Raw genomic sequence first — 12,500 nt, forward strand, 5'->3', positions numbered from 1 at the left:
ACATGTATTGTATTATTGTATTCCGGTGTAAGTAAATGTTATTAAGAAATAATTAAAAAGAAAAAAAGTTTTAAAAGTAATCATATTGTTTTGTAGAGTAAGTATTGCAACTGTATTATTGTAAGTGCATTGTATTGTAAGTAGGGCGTAAGCAATTCAATTGTTAAATAGTTTTGATGGTAATATAATGGCTTTCAGTAGTTGTAAATTGTGTAAGTAGATGTACCAGTGTTGTAAGTAGTGCATATAAATTAATTTTAAAAAAAAAAGTTAAGCCTTTAATGGTCAAAAGCAAGAGACTGATCAAAGGACCTTCTCCGTTGTTTGGTAATGAGTCGATGAGTTTTTTCAGTTTAACATACTTTCCAGCTGACAAATGAAAATTTACCCTTTTATTGGATGACCCATTACAGCCTTTGCAACTCTTTAGAGACCTTATAAAAACAACAGGGTGCTAACCAGAGCGTGTATATTTGAAAGTTCTCGGTTCGTTGTCAGACTTGAATGCGCTCCTAAGTAGAAAGATACCCATGATTTTGTCGTGTTTGAATAAAATGAGTGGTGCTAGAGGAAATATATGTTTAGTTTCGGGATCATTACGGAGGATTTTGAAGTTTTCGAGAATGATTTTTTTGACTGCGAGGTTCTGTGGATAGTAGCTGAGGGTGAATGGATATCTGTTGATTTCTTCGTTCGGTAACGTTTGTAGTGCGGTTTCTCGATCGATTTCTTGGGCGAGATGTTTGCCTGTGGTGACAGCGGAGTCAGGGTAGCCACGTTTTTTGAAAAACTGGCACATTTCCTCGCACTTGAACGCCTCTCATACCCATCAATGGCAAAGCTCTTCCACACCAGCATAAAAACCAACAACACCCACAATTCCTCTATGCGCTCTGACGAAGGGCTAACGCTCGAAAAGTCAGCTTTTCAAATCGTTTACGGTAGTAATTCGAACTTTATCAACACGTTTGATCATACCAAATTTACATTGGCAGGGGCCCAAGGATTGCGTCATGAGGCAACCCACAACATATGTAACTAGTTTCAGAATTTACGTTGTTTATAATTATAACCTGAGTTCTATCGGGGAGGTAGTTTAACAAAGGTTGACTTGCACTTTTATACCCATAAAACTCCAATTTTCACAGAAGGATCTCGGGGTCAATTGTGCCGAATTCATTTTTTAGATCAACAAAAAGAAGCCATCTTCGATGTTAAGCTACCAATTGTCTGGCATGTCAATAAGATAATAGTAATAATAACAATAACAATAAAAATAATAATAATAATAATAATAATAATAATAATAATAATAATAATAATAAGTATTTATAAAGCGCCCATAGAAAAACGTTCTGAGCGCTAATTACAGTGGCTTTAAAAGAGCAGCATTTGAAGATCTCAGTAATCTAGCAGGAACGTAAGGTTGTAAAACGTCATTGATGTAGCTTGGCGCAAGACCATGCAATCCGTTGAAAGTAAGGATCAGTATTTTAAAATAGACACGCTTTTCAATCGGTAGCCATTTTAGTTGTTTAAGTACAAGACTGATGTGGTCAAATTTCTTTGTGTGCTTCAGGAAACGAGCAGCGGCATTTAAAACTCGTTGTAACTTCTGCATTTCATAGTTAGGTACACCAAAAAGCAATGCATAAAAGGTGTCAACCTGAAATGTTAAAAAGGCATGTACAAGTATCTCCGTAGTGTTGAAGAACGTCCTGATCTTCGCTATATTTCGTAAATGGAAGAATGAGCTTTTACATATAGCATTTATCTGTGAAGAAATGGACATGATTTTATCCAAGATGGCACCAATATTCTTAACTGAGTCTGACGGGGGGATGAGTTCTTCTCCAACGACCAGAGGCGGGAAAGACGGTTGCTTACGAATTTAGAGTAGAAGATAGGAAGCTCTGTCTGGTCTTTGTTCAGCTTCAACTTATTATTGGACATCCAACAGTATATGTCATTAAGACATCTTTCAATCCCAAGTTTAGCTGCTAGCATATCCTCAGGATCATCATAAGTAAATGAAGCATAAATCTGAGTGTCACCAGCATAAAGATGGTAGTTCATGTTATGCTATTGTAGTACATCACTCAGTGGCGAAGTGTAGAGCAGGTATAGTAGAGGGCCCAGGACAGAACCTTGGGGCGCGCCACAGCTCAGATGATGGGTAGCCGGAGAAGTGGGCACCATCTACATGTACAAGTTGAGTAAGATCACTAAGATATGATGCAAACCAGTCTAGTGCTTTACCTTTGATACCAAAGCGAGATGACATCCTTTGGAGTAGCATGTGGTGGTCCACCGTATCAAAAGAAGCAGTAAGGCCTAACAGTAGCATTACTACGCAACATTTGTTGTCCAAGGCCAATAAGACATCATTCTAAACACGCACAAGTGCATTCTCACAACTATGCTATTGACGATATATGCAGATTGAAGAGGTTAATTACGATGTCTTTTGAACAGATATGATTAAGTCTAATAGAAAAGGAGAGACTGGACGGTATAACTACAGCTTTCTTCAAGCATAAGGGCACACTTGATGTCTCCAGAGAAATATTAACAATGGTCGTAATTACAGGTAAGATGTGAAGTAGGCACTTCATCAAGAGACTTGAAGATAAAGGATCAAGAAGAGACAATTTCGATGAAAGTTTAGCCACGCTGTTAACAGATAATTCAGAAGTTGTAGTTCGCCCCAAAACTTTAAGTTCGCTGTCAACGATGTTATAATCAAATGATGCTAACGCTTTAAACTGTATTGGATCAATTGGTGGAAGTTCATTCCTAATAGTCGTTATTTTATCATTAAAGAATTCAGCAAAATTTCTAGCAAAGCTCAACACTTGAGGCGGCAGTGGGATAGACTTTAGAAGGCTTGCAATGAAGTACACGATCAATTAAACTAAAGGGTGACTTTTGATCATCTCCAGCTTCTTCAATCAGAGACGAGTAGAATTTCATCTTGGTGGAATAAATAAGATCCTTCAGCAGTTTACATTGGTCAAGATATTTCTGACGATCTACATCAAGCACTGATTTGCGCCATCGACTCTCTAATCTTGGGCTAACGATCTTATGCTGGGCAATTTCCTTGCTGTACCACGACGCAGATGGTCGAATAATTATGGACTTTCTCTGAAGAGGAGCGTGATTGTCAAGCAGGGAAGATAGTACAGCATCATTTTGATCACAGAGATTTTGAAGTGTCAAGGCTGGTTGCGATAGTAAAGGAGAAGATAGCAAATTTTGATGAAATTGATCACTGGCGATGTGGCGAAGTTTGCGGCAAGTAATTTCTTTTCTTGGGAGCTGTGGTTTAGATACACTGAGGTTGAGTAGTAGTGCACAATGGTCGGAAATACCAGGATCCACAACAGATGGTAACTAGTCATCTCGCCACCAGGAAGACTCGCCACCAATATGCAATCACCTTTTAGCTATTAGGTTTTCTACTTGAGAAATGATTGTAGCAATTTCAGTTTCTTCAAGTTCTTTGCCTTACGTCTGCTGTAATAAATCATTACAAGGACATTATTTAGTGGAAGGCGAAGCTGTGTTGATTTTTATAAGGAGAAGACTCGCCTTGAGTATGCATTTGCTCGATCCGTTAATAGTTTTCATAATCCAAGCCTAATATGATATTTTCCGAGGCGTAATTTTTATTCCGATCGATCAGTTGGCGCATTTCCCGGTTTTCAAAACTTTTCGAAACTCCGCACTATAAAAGCTTCGTTCTCCCTTGGTGATTCCAACATTCATACACTCTTTGGTGATGCAATTTTCCCTTTCGTAAACAAGCGATGCCATTTGGACGAGAAAATTTCACTGTTAAGTTTATCGTTTGCAATTGAGGAAAAAATACTTAATCTAGGACTAGAAAAAAAAATTTAAAAAGTTGATGTGACCCTTGGTGGCGAGTATACTGGTGGCGAGTCTTCCTGGTGGCGAGGTGACTATAAACCCAACAGATACATTAGATACAGACAAGTCATTACATCTAGTTATAATTAGGTCTAAGTTATGTCCATTCTTATGTGTAGAAGATGCAACGTGCTTTTTAAGGTTGAAAATACCAAGAAGATCGTTGAACTTACGTGCAGCATTGTAGTCAGGAATGTCTGCACGTATATTAAAATCACCAATTGTGATGAGGTTTCCAGGGAGAATACAAACATGCTCCAGTAGTGAAGAGAATTCATCAAAAAATAATGACAACGATGAAGAAGAAGGACGATAAATAAGTCTTGTTGACGTAGAATTTGATCGTAGGTTCGTCTCTATAGATTCAAAAGATTTGAAAGATGTAGCATCAGATTTGTCCAATCGTAAAGTGTTGGTATATAACAAGCCCACTCCACCCCCAATGCCAGTGATCCCTGGTTGGTGTTTGAATAAATAGCCATTTGGACAAATATCGCGCACAACATAATCAGATTCATTGCCAGAACGAAGGCAAGTCTCCGTTAAAGCCATAATATCAACATTATTGTCCACAACGAAGTCTTTAACATTCAATGATTTGTTGTTTATTTACCCGTGCATTTAAATGGAATAAATTAAGCTATCTTGTTGAAATAGTGGGCGGTCGGTCCCCAGAGGATGAAATATTGATATTCACAAGGTTTGAAGGATTCCTTCGTTTCGCTCCAGTGAATATGAACTTCCGTGTAAAATTGTCCGTATGACGATCTGAAGAAACAATTGGACGAAATGTTTTGGGTTTGATTTTCTGCCACAAGTCCCTCGAAAGCGTTTCAGAATGCCAGCAGATTGAAGATTGTTCCAAACTTCGGCAGAGAGTGGTTTACAATGGCGGCAAGTTTGAAGTTCGATGTTACACAATGAAGGTGTCTTCCACCAAAATTGTAGAGACATCATTAAGGTTCTCGAGTATTTGACAATTGTAGTATTAGACCTTAAAAACCTATCACAGTAAACATATAGGTTAAAAATTAATCACAAAAAATCGAGATTTCCAGAGAGCGATGAAGGAGCAACCGGTCAGTGCTAATTCTACCTCATCCTAGTCTACGTCACAAGGAATCACGTGAGATTGCGCGAGCAAGCCAGGTCAGTGTGCGGTAAGCTTTCGGTTATGGCGGATGCCAAGATGAATGAGATGGACGACAAACTTTCCTCTAGCGCTGAAGAAGACGAAGCTGCAGTGCTAGCCGAAGACGAAAATGATCATGACACCACCGGTGCTCATGCTATCGTTTCCAATAAACTATGGGAAGCTAATCAAGGGCTGCAAAAGAAAGTTGATCTTTTGGCCGGAACGTCAACACGCATCATCGATCACCGATGCTTCACTAAAGTGGAAAGTACCGCAAATGTCCAAGGCAGAGTCAAAAAGTGGCTCAAACTCCCAACCGGGACCCTCAAAAAAGAAAGCTAGAAAATCTTTGTCTGATTCAGATGACGCATTGGACGACTCTGATTGCGATCACGCCATTCTTGGAGAGACGAACAAGTTGGCGACTCGAGTGACAAGCTCCTGAAAGAGATTGAAGAGGATTACAACACGGCCGATAAAACGGGCCCAAACATAAATGAACATCTGGCGAATCTTATTAATAAGAGATTTGCTGGTAAGCTCAAGGAAGCAAAGCTTAAAGAAAAGCTAGAGCTGTATGTGCGACCCGGCAACTGCGAAAAATTGAAACCACAAACTATGGGACAAACTCAAACCACCGGTTAAATCACAGGACTTGCGACTCGCAAATGTCCAACAAACCGTTGTGAAAGCCACCATTGCGCTTGCAGAGGCCACTGAGTAAATAAGTAAAGGCAAATGGCAGATGGATGAAAAACCAAAAATTATTTCCTCTTTGACTGATTTGCTCGATTTGCTGGGACACGCAACTTATGAGCTTTCATTACGGCGACGGGATATTATGAGACCCTCAATAAACAAGGAGCTTCGTGCCCTTTGCAATCAGCAAATCCCAGTAACGGATTTCCTCTTTGGAGATGATGTCCAAAGCAGTTTAAAAAACAATAAAAGAGTGCAACAAAATTGCCAGCTCTGTCAGTCAAGGGTATGATTACAAGCAAGGCTACTCAGGAACTGGACATCAAAGGCCCCGTAATAGCAAGCCTTTTTTAGGGCATCGCAAGAGCTACAACTCGTTCAAAAAGAAACCATGGGCTTTAAACCAGAAGAGGGAGGACACCAAGTGAGCCTAACTTCAACATTACAAACAGTTATATTATTCACGATGTAAGTAAATTTGAAACCCTATTACCAGTTATTATTACTGGCTTAGAGCAAAATGTTAAATGCTTTAAAGCAGGTAACCTTACCAGTTTCTGTGATTACAAAATTGCGACTAAATCTATTGCTAGTCGAATGCGTAAAGTTCTACCAAGAATTATTAACAACGACCAAACCGGCTTCCTAAAAAGCCGATTTATTGGAGAGAACATTCGACTTCTGGATAGTATTATAAATTACACAAATACTGAACAAATTCCTGGCCTTTTATTATTTGTCGACTTCGACAAAGCCTTTGATAGTGTAGAGTGGAGTTTTATCGAGAAGACCCTAAAATATTACAACTTTGGACCATCCTTAATTGCGTGGATAAAATTATTCTACACTGACATCAGCAGCTGTATCCAAAACAGAGTTCTTCACATTAAGTCGCGGCGTAAGACAGGGCTGTCCCCTCTCCCCGTATTTGTTCATTCTATGCGCAGAAATTTTAGGTAGTGCAGTAAGAAAGGATAAAGAGGTTCATGGATTCTTGATATTGGGAACCGAATGCAAAATTTCGCAATACGCAGATGATACGACAGTGATTTTAGATGGCTCACAATCCTCATTTTCAAGAACTCTATACTTGTTTGAGGCATTTGGCTCTGTGTCCGGCTTAAAAGTCAACTACGATAAAACGGAATCCCTCTGGATCGGCTCATTCAAAAACTCAAACAACACATTATTCTCTAACGTAAACAAACAAATAACATGGGCTAAAGGAGAAGTATAGGCCTTGGGAGCCTGGTTTTCGACCTTAGAAGAAAACACCTTTTACGTTAACTTTTCCGAAAAAATCGAGAGAATAAAAAACATTTTAAATAGCTGGTCTGCTAGAAGATTAACTCTTCCAGGTAAAATCACAATCATAAAATCTTTAGCAGTATCTCAAATTGTGCATGTTCTATCCTCTCTCCCAACTGATCAGGGTGCACTTAAAGAAATTAATACCCTGTTGTATGATTTTCTCTGGAATGGTAGAGGGAACAAAATCAAAAGGACAGAAATGATAAATGATTACGATAAAGGAGGACTCAAAATGATAGATATCTAAAGCTTTAATAAATCTCTAAAAATGAAGTGGGTTCAAGGCTACTTAAATGACGATAATCATGGCAAATGGAAGCTTTTCCTAGACTTCCACCTCCAGAGGTGCGGAGGGAAACTAGTGTTTTTAAGTAACCTTAAGCCACAGGATGTTCCGCAGCTTAATTTAAGAGATCCCTTCTTGCGAGAAATTATAGAACACTGGACAGATTTGAGCTACAAAGAAAAACACCTTGATTTTAAAGCCATGGGTATATGGCACAACTCGCTGATTAGACTAGAAAACCGACCCTTTTTCTATACATCTTGGCTTAAGAAAGGGGTATAAAAGAGGTTAGATATCTACTTAATCAAAATCAGACATTCTTAAGCTACAATGCTTTTGTCGCTAAGTATAATATCAAAAACAACTATCTTGAGTATTTCAAAGTAATAGCGGCCTTAAAGCAATTCAAGAAAGTATGCCCACCTGCCTTAGTTAACCCATCTACAAATGACACAGCGAGCCTTCTGTCACACCCAAATATTAATAAAGAATCGTACAGACGCCTCGTGCAAGACAAAGCCTCTATACCATTACACAGCCAAGAAAAATCGCTGAGAAGGACATAGTAGGAAATTCGACCGTTAATTGGCGAAATGCTTACTATCTGCCATTCCTTTGTACAAGAGAAACAAAGCTTAGAGTATTCCAGTTTAAATTTCTACATAGACGAATAGCGACAAATGATTTTCTCTGCAAGATAGGCATAAAACAAGTGGACTCTTGTTCTTTCTGCGGGGAATCTACTGAAACTTTAGTCCACCTGTTTTGGAATTGCAAATATACCCAAACCTTTTGGAAAAAAAATACTTGAATGGATTTCCCAAAAAAATGTGAATCTTAAAGACTCTGTTTTTTCTCCCTTTTTGTGCCTCGGTTTAGTTGAAAATGTATCAAATGTACTTTTACACCACCTGCTCCTTATCGCTAGGCATTACATATATATCTGTAAATTAAAGAACTCCATACCTAAGCGGCAAGTATATATACATCTTCTGCTAACCTCAATGAAAATTAAAAAAAATTGCTCTAGAAAACTGCACCCTTAATTATTTCGAAAGGAATGGAACCCATTGAAGGACGCCCTCTAGTACTAAAATAAGCAACGACACAAAAATTATATTTTAAGAAGTAAGCGGTAAAAAAAAGGAAAAAAAAAGGTTATTTTTAGGTATTAGCATAAGTAATGATTTGACATAGAAGTACAAGCTTTTGTATTATTTTTAGCGAATGCGTAACCGTATCCTTGTAATGTAAGTAACGTATGGTAAATAGTGTAAGTAGTCGTCTAAAATATTATATTGTTTTGTATTGTGAAATAAAATAATAATAATAATAATAATAATAATAATAATAATAATAATAATAATAATAATAATAATAATAATAGTAATAATAATAAAACCTTACCAGTTTCCTTTCTAAATGGAGAACTCTTACATCTGATAAAGAAATTCTAGATATGATAACCGGCACAACTATCGACTTTAGGTACCTGCCAGTCCAACACGGGCCACCGGCCATTCGAGAGTTCTCAGATACTGAGTCTGAAATTATTTACACTGATATCGAAAAGCTTTTAAACAAAGGTGTGATTGTCAGAACTGACCAGGAAACTGATGATTTTATTTCCCCCATTTTTCTTAGCGAAAAGAAAGATGGATCACACCCTATGATTTTAAACCTTAAAGCACTAAACAAGAGCATTGTTTATCACCATTTCAAAATGGATACTCTTGTTTCAGTAATTAGACTAATACGTCCAAGTTGTTTCATGGCCACCATCGACCTCAAAGATGCCTATTATTCTGTGCCTGTGTCAGAGAAACATCAAAAATATCTCAAGTTTCACTGGAAAGGAAACTTCTACAAGTTCACGTGCTTCCCTAATGGGTTATCTTTCTGCCCTAGGAAATTCACAAAGCTCATAAAGCCAGTACACTCTTGTCTTAGGTTACAAGGCCACATCTTGGCAGCTTATATTGATGACAATTACACTCAGGGTGATACTTATACCGAATGTCTAACTACTGTGCTTGAAACATTAAAAGTGTTTGTTGACCTGGGATTTTGTTCCCACCCTGAAAAATCCTGTCTGATATCATCCCAAGAAGTTAATTTTCTGGGAGTTGTGCGACTGTCAGACTGACCATGGAGAAAAAACAAAAAATTAAGAATGCATGCTCAGCACTGCAGGAGAGGTCAAAATACATTATACGAGAGGTTGAAAGTGTCATAGGACTACTGGTCTCAAGTTTCCGTGCTTTTATATGTATGGGCCATTGTGTTACAGAAATCTAGAACGAGAGAAATCTCATGCTATCAAAGACAATAATGGCAACTATGAGGCCTTTATGTCACTCTCCACAGATGCCAAAACAGAACTACAATGGTGGATTGAAAACATTGAAAACTCATTCAACGTTATAAATCATGACCCCCCATTACTAACAATTAGCACTGATGCATCAAAAATTGGATGAGGAGGTGTTTTTAAAGATCTGACTTGTGGGGGCCACTGGACACCCAAAGAAGCTGAAGAGAATACCAACTACCTAGAATTAATGGCTGCATTCTTTTCACTCCAAGATTTTGTGACGAAACTAAATAATAAACATGTCAGACTGAAAATTGATAATACAACAGGAGTGGCAGCGATAAATAACATGGGCACTATCATTCTGTACAATGTAACAAAGTGGCTTTTGATATCTGGTGATGGTGCATGGCTAGAATCATCTGGATCTCTGCAGAACACATAGCAGGGAAAAGTAATGTAGCGGCTGATAGACAGTCAAGGGAAATAAACACCAATACTGAGTGGATGCTGAACCCCACTCTCTTAAATAAAGCCGTTGATAAGTTGCAAGCTCGCCCAGATGTTGACATGTTTGCGTCGAGACTCAATAAACAATCCCAAGATATATTTCCTTCAGACCTGACCCTGGAGCATACTTAGTAGATGCTTTTTCAGCTCAGTGGAATGAACTAAATGGTTATTATTTTCCCCCCTTCAGTGTGATTCCAAAGGTTCTTCAAAAACTGGAACAAGACAAAGCCACGGGGATAGTGGTCATCCCCAGATGGCCAACTCAGGTGTGGTACTCAATGGCTATGAGAATGCTGATAAGCTGCCCAGTCCTTATGCAGCACAATGCCAGACTACTTTTGTTGCCCAGCCACCCACAGAAAGTACATCCATTACACAAGAAACTGGACCTTCTCATGTGCCACTTATCCTGGAACAGTTGCATCTTTGATATTGGACATCCATGTTTTGATGAATTGACACGTCAAAACAAGGTATCCGCTGACTAGTATCACGTGACCATATCGCTTGCTCAAGCTTAGAGCTCACCAAGGTCAGCTATTTTTTGAAGTTGACCGCTGAGCAGGTACTGGTTTTCGATTGGATTGCAGGCTCAACTCAGGTTCACTCACCTAAACATAAGCGAGGCTTCATTTTTCGCGCGCTTTCTGTGGCTCGACGCGGCTACACGGCTATACTACATCAACTATAGTTCTGACACAGTCAACGCTTTTCGTGTTCAGATGGGAAACGGTTTGGAAGATGTTTTCTTTCTGCCTTTTTTGCTGGTTTCAATCCAGTTTTACGTATCATTATATCTGTGGTCCACACTGGTGACTACGCAGTTATTCAAGCCAAGCATCGGAGGGATAGAAACTTAAAGCTGATTGTTAATTAACAATTATAATTAACAAATATTCACCAAGGTGGAGGTGGTTAGTGGTGGATATTTACCGAGCCGCGAAAATGGCAGTGGAAAAATGCCTTAATTTCGATAAATCGGTCATAATAATGGGATGTAGCCTCATCTGCTCATTCATGGAAAATCATAAAAATAAACTGTTAGAGTGAAGGTTTCCGTGCATACGTTTTTAGGAGTGGGATTTTTAGATAATTGCATGCCGTTAGGGATGTCGTAAACAGAAGAACTCAACCTCGACGAGCGTTTTAGTAGGCTCTACCCGTTGCAACTACTTCCGGAATTCGATGGCGCGAGAAAAGAAATTGAGTCTCCGGCCTTGGGATTTTAGCGGAGCTCCGCGCGCGCCGAAGGCGTGCGCGCGCGGAGCACCATTGCTAAGAAAATACTGGTAACCCATCGATGGGAGAAAATTTGGTAAAATAGCCATGACGTCATTTTCCGTCCGTACGTAGTCCGTCCACCCCTTCATGTATGCCAATGTGACCAGTACACGTAACCATATCACGGGCTCAAGTTTGGAGCTCATCCAGGAGGCAATACTCCATTTGACACTGTAACTAGTTTACAGCATACATCTTTGATATTCCTTGCATACGGAACCCGCGCCCGCAGTGCGCGCGGCAGTCAAAACTGTGCTATCCTGTCAATCATTTACCTTCACCGGATACAGTGCATTTCGGGTGGACGTAAATGACATTGTTGTTGATGTGCCCCGTCGAAAGGAAGACCAAAGCGGGGACCAAAGTCTTTATTCGGGAAGTTTCCACAACTAAATACATTATCAATACGGTTTTGCCGTCTTCATACACTTGATTCGAAAATACCAGCCTGAATTCGTCTTCAAATAGTTAGAAAAAGCACAAATAGCAGCCAAAGCAAAACAGCTTAAGTTCGAATTCTGCTCGCCGACGACCCAAGTTTGTTGACAAAAAAATTGCCACAAAATGTTTTTAATAAATGGATTTCTGGCCCTTTATTAATAGCACTCACGTGGATTTAAAATGGAGTATCGGAACGAAAAATTGTCAAGCTGACATATGTTTCGTGTAAACATACATTTTTAAGTAGCAAAAATTTGTATTAGCACTATAAAACTTTTACTGACCATTGCCCGAAGGGACACCCTTTATAAGCTGCAAGGAAGCCCCTCGGATAAATCTTGCACAAAAACTTCGGCCCTTAACACCGGAAAGCCAGACTTTGAGAGTTTTTCAGTGGAAGGCTCACTAAGGAAGAGCTTCTAGAGCTTGCCTTCCCGCAGGTCGCCAGAAAGGTGCAAACAAGCTGATTCATGTCCGAAAAGAGCAAGAAGGGGCAATGAAAATTGTGTTTCTTGTTCTGTGCGAGAATTTATTCAAAAATTTTCCCTCACTCCCAAATAAGAACTTGCTGTGTCTTGCAATTCTAC

Source organism: Montipora foliosa, chromosome 4 (assembly GCF_036669935.1).
Source record: "Montipora foliosa isolate CH-2021 chromosome 4, ASM3666993v2, whole genome shotgun sequence".
In the NCBI taxonomy this organism is placed as follows: domain Eukaryota; kingdom Metazoa; phylum Cnidaria; class Anthozoa; order Scleractinia; family Acroporidae; genus Montipora; species Montipora foliosa.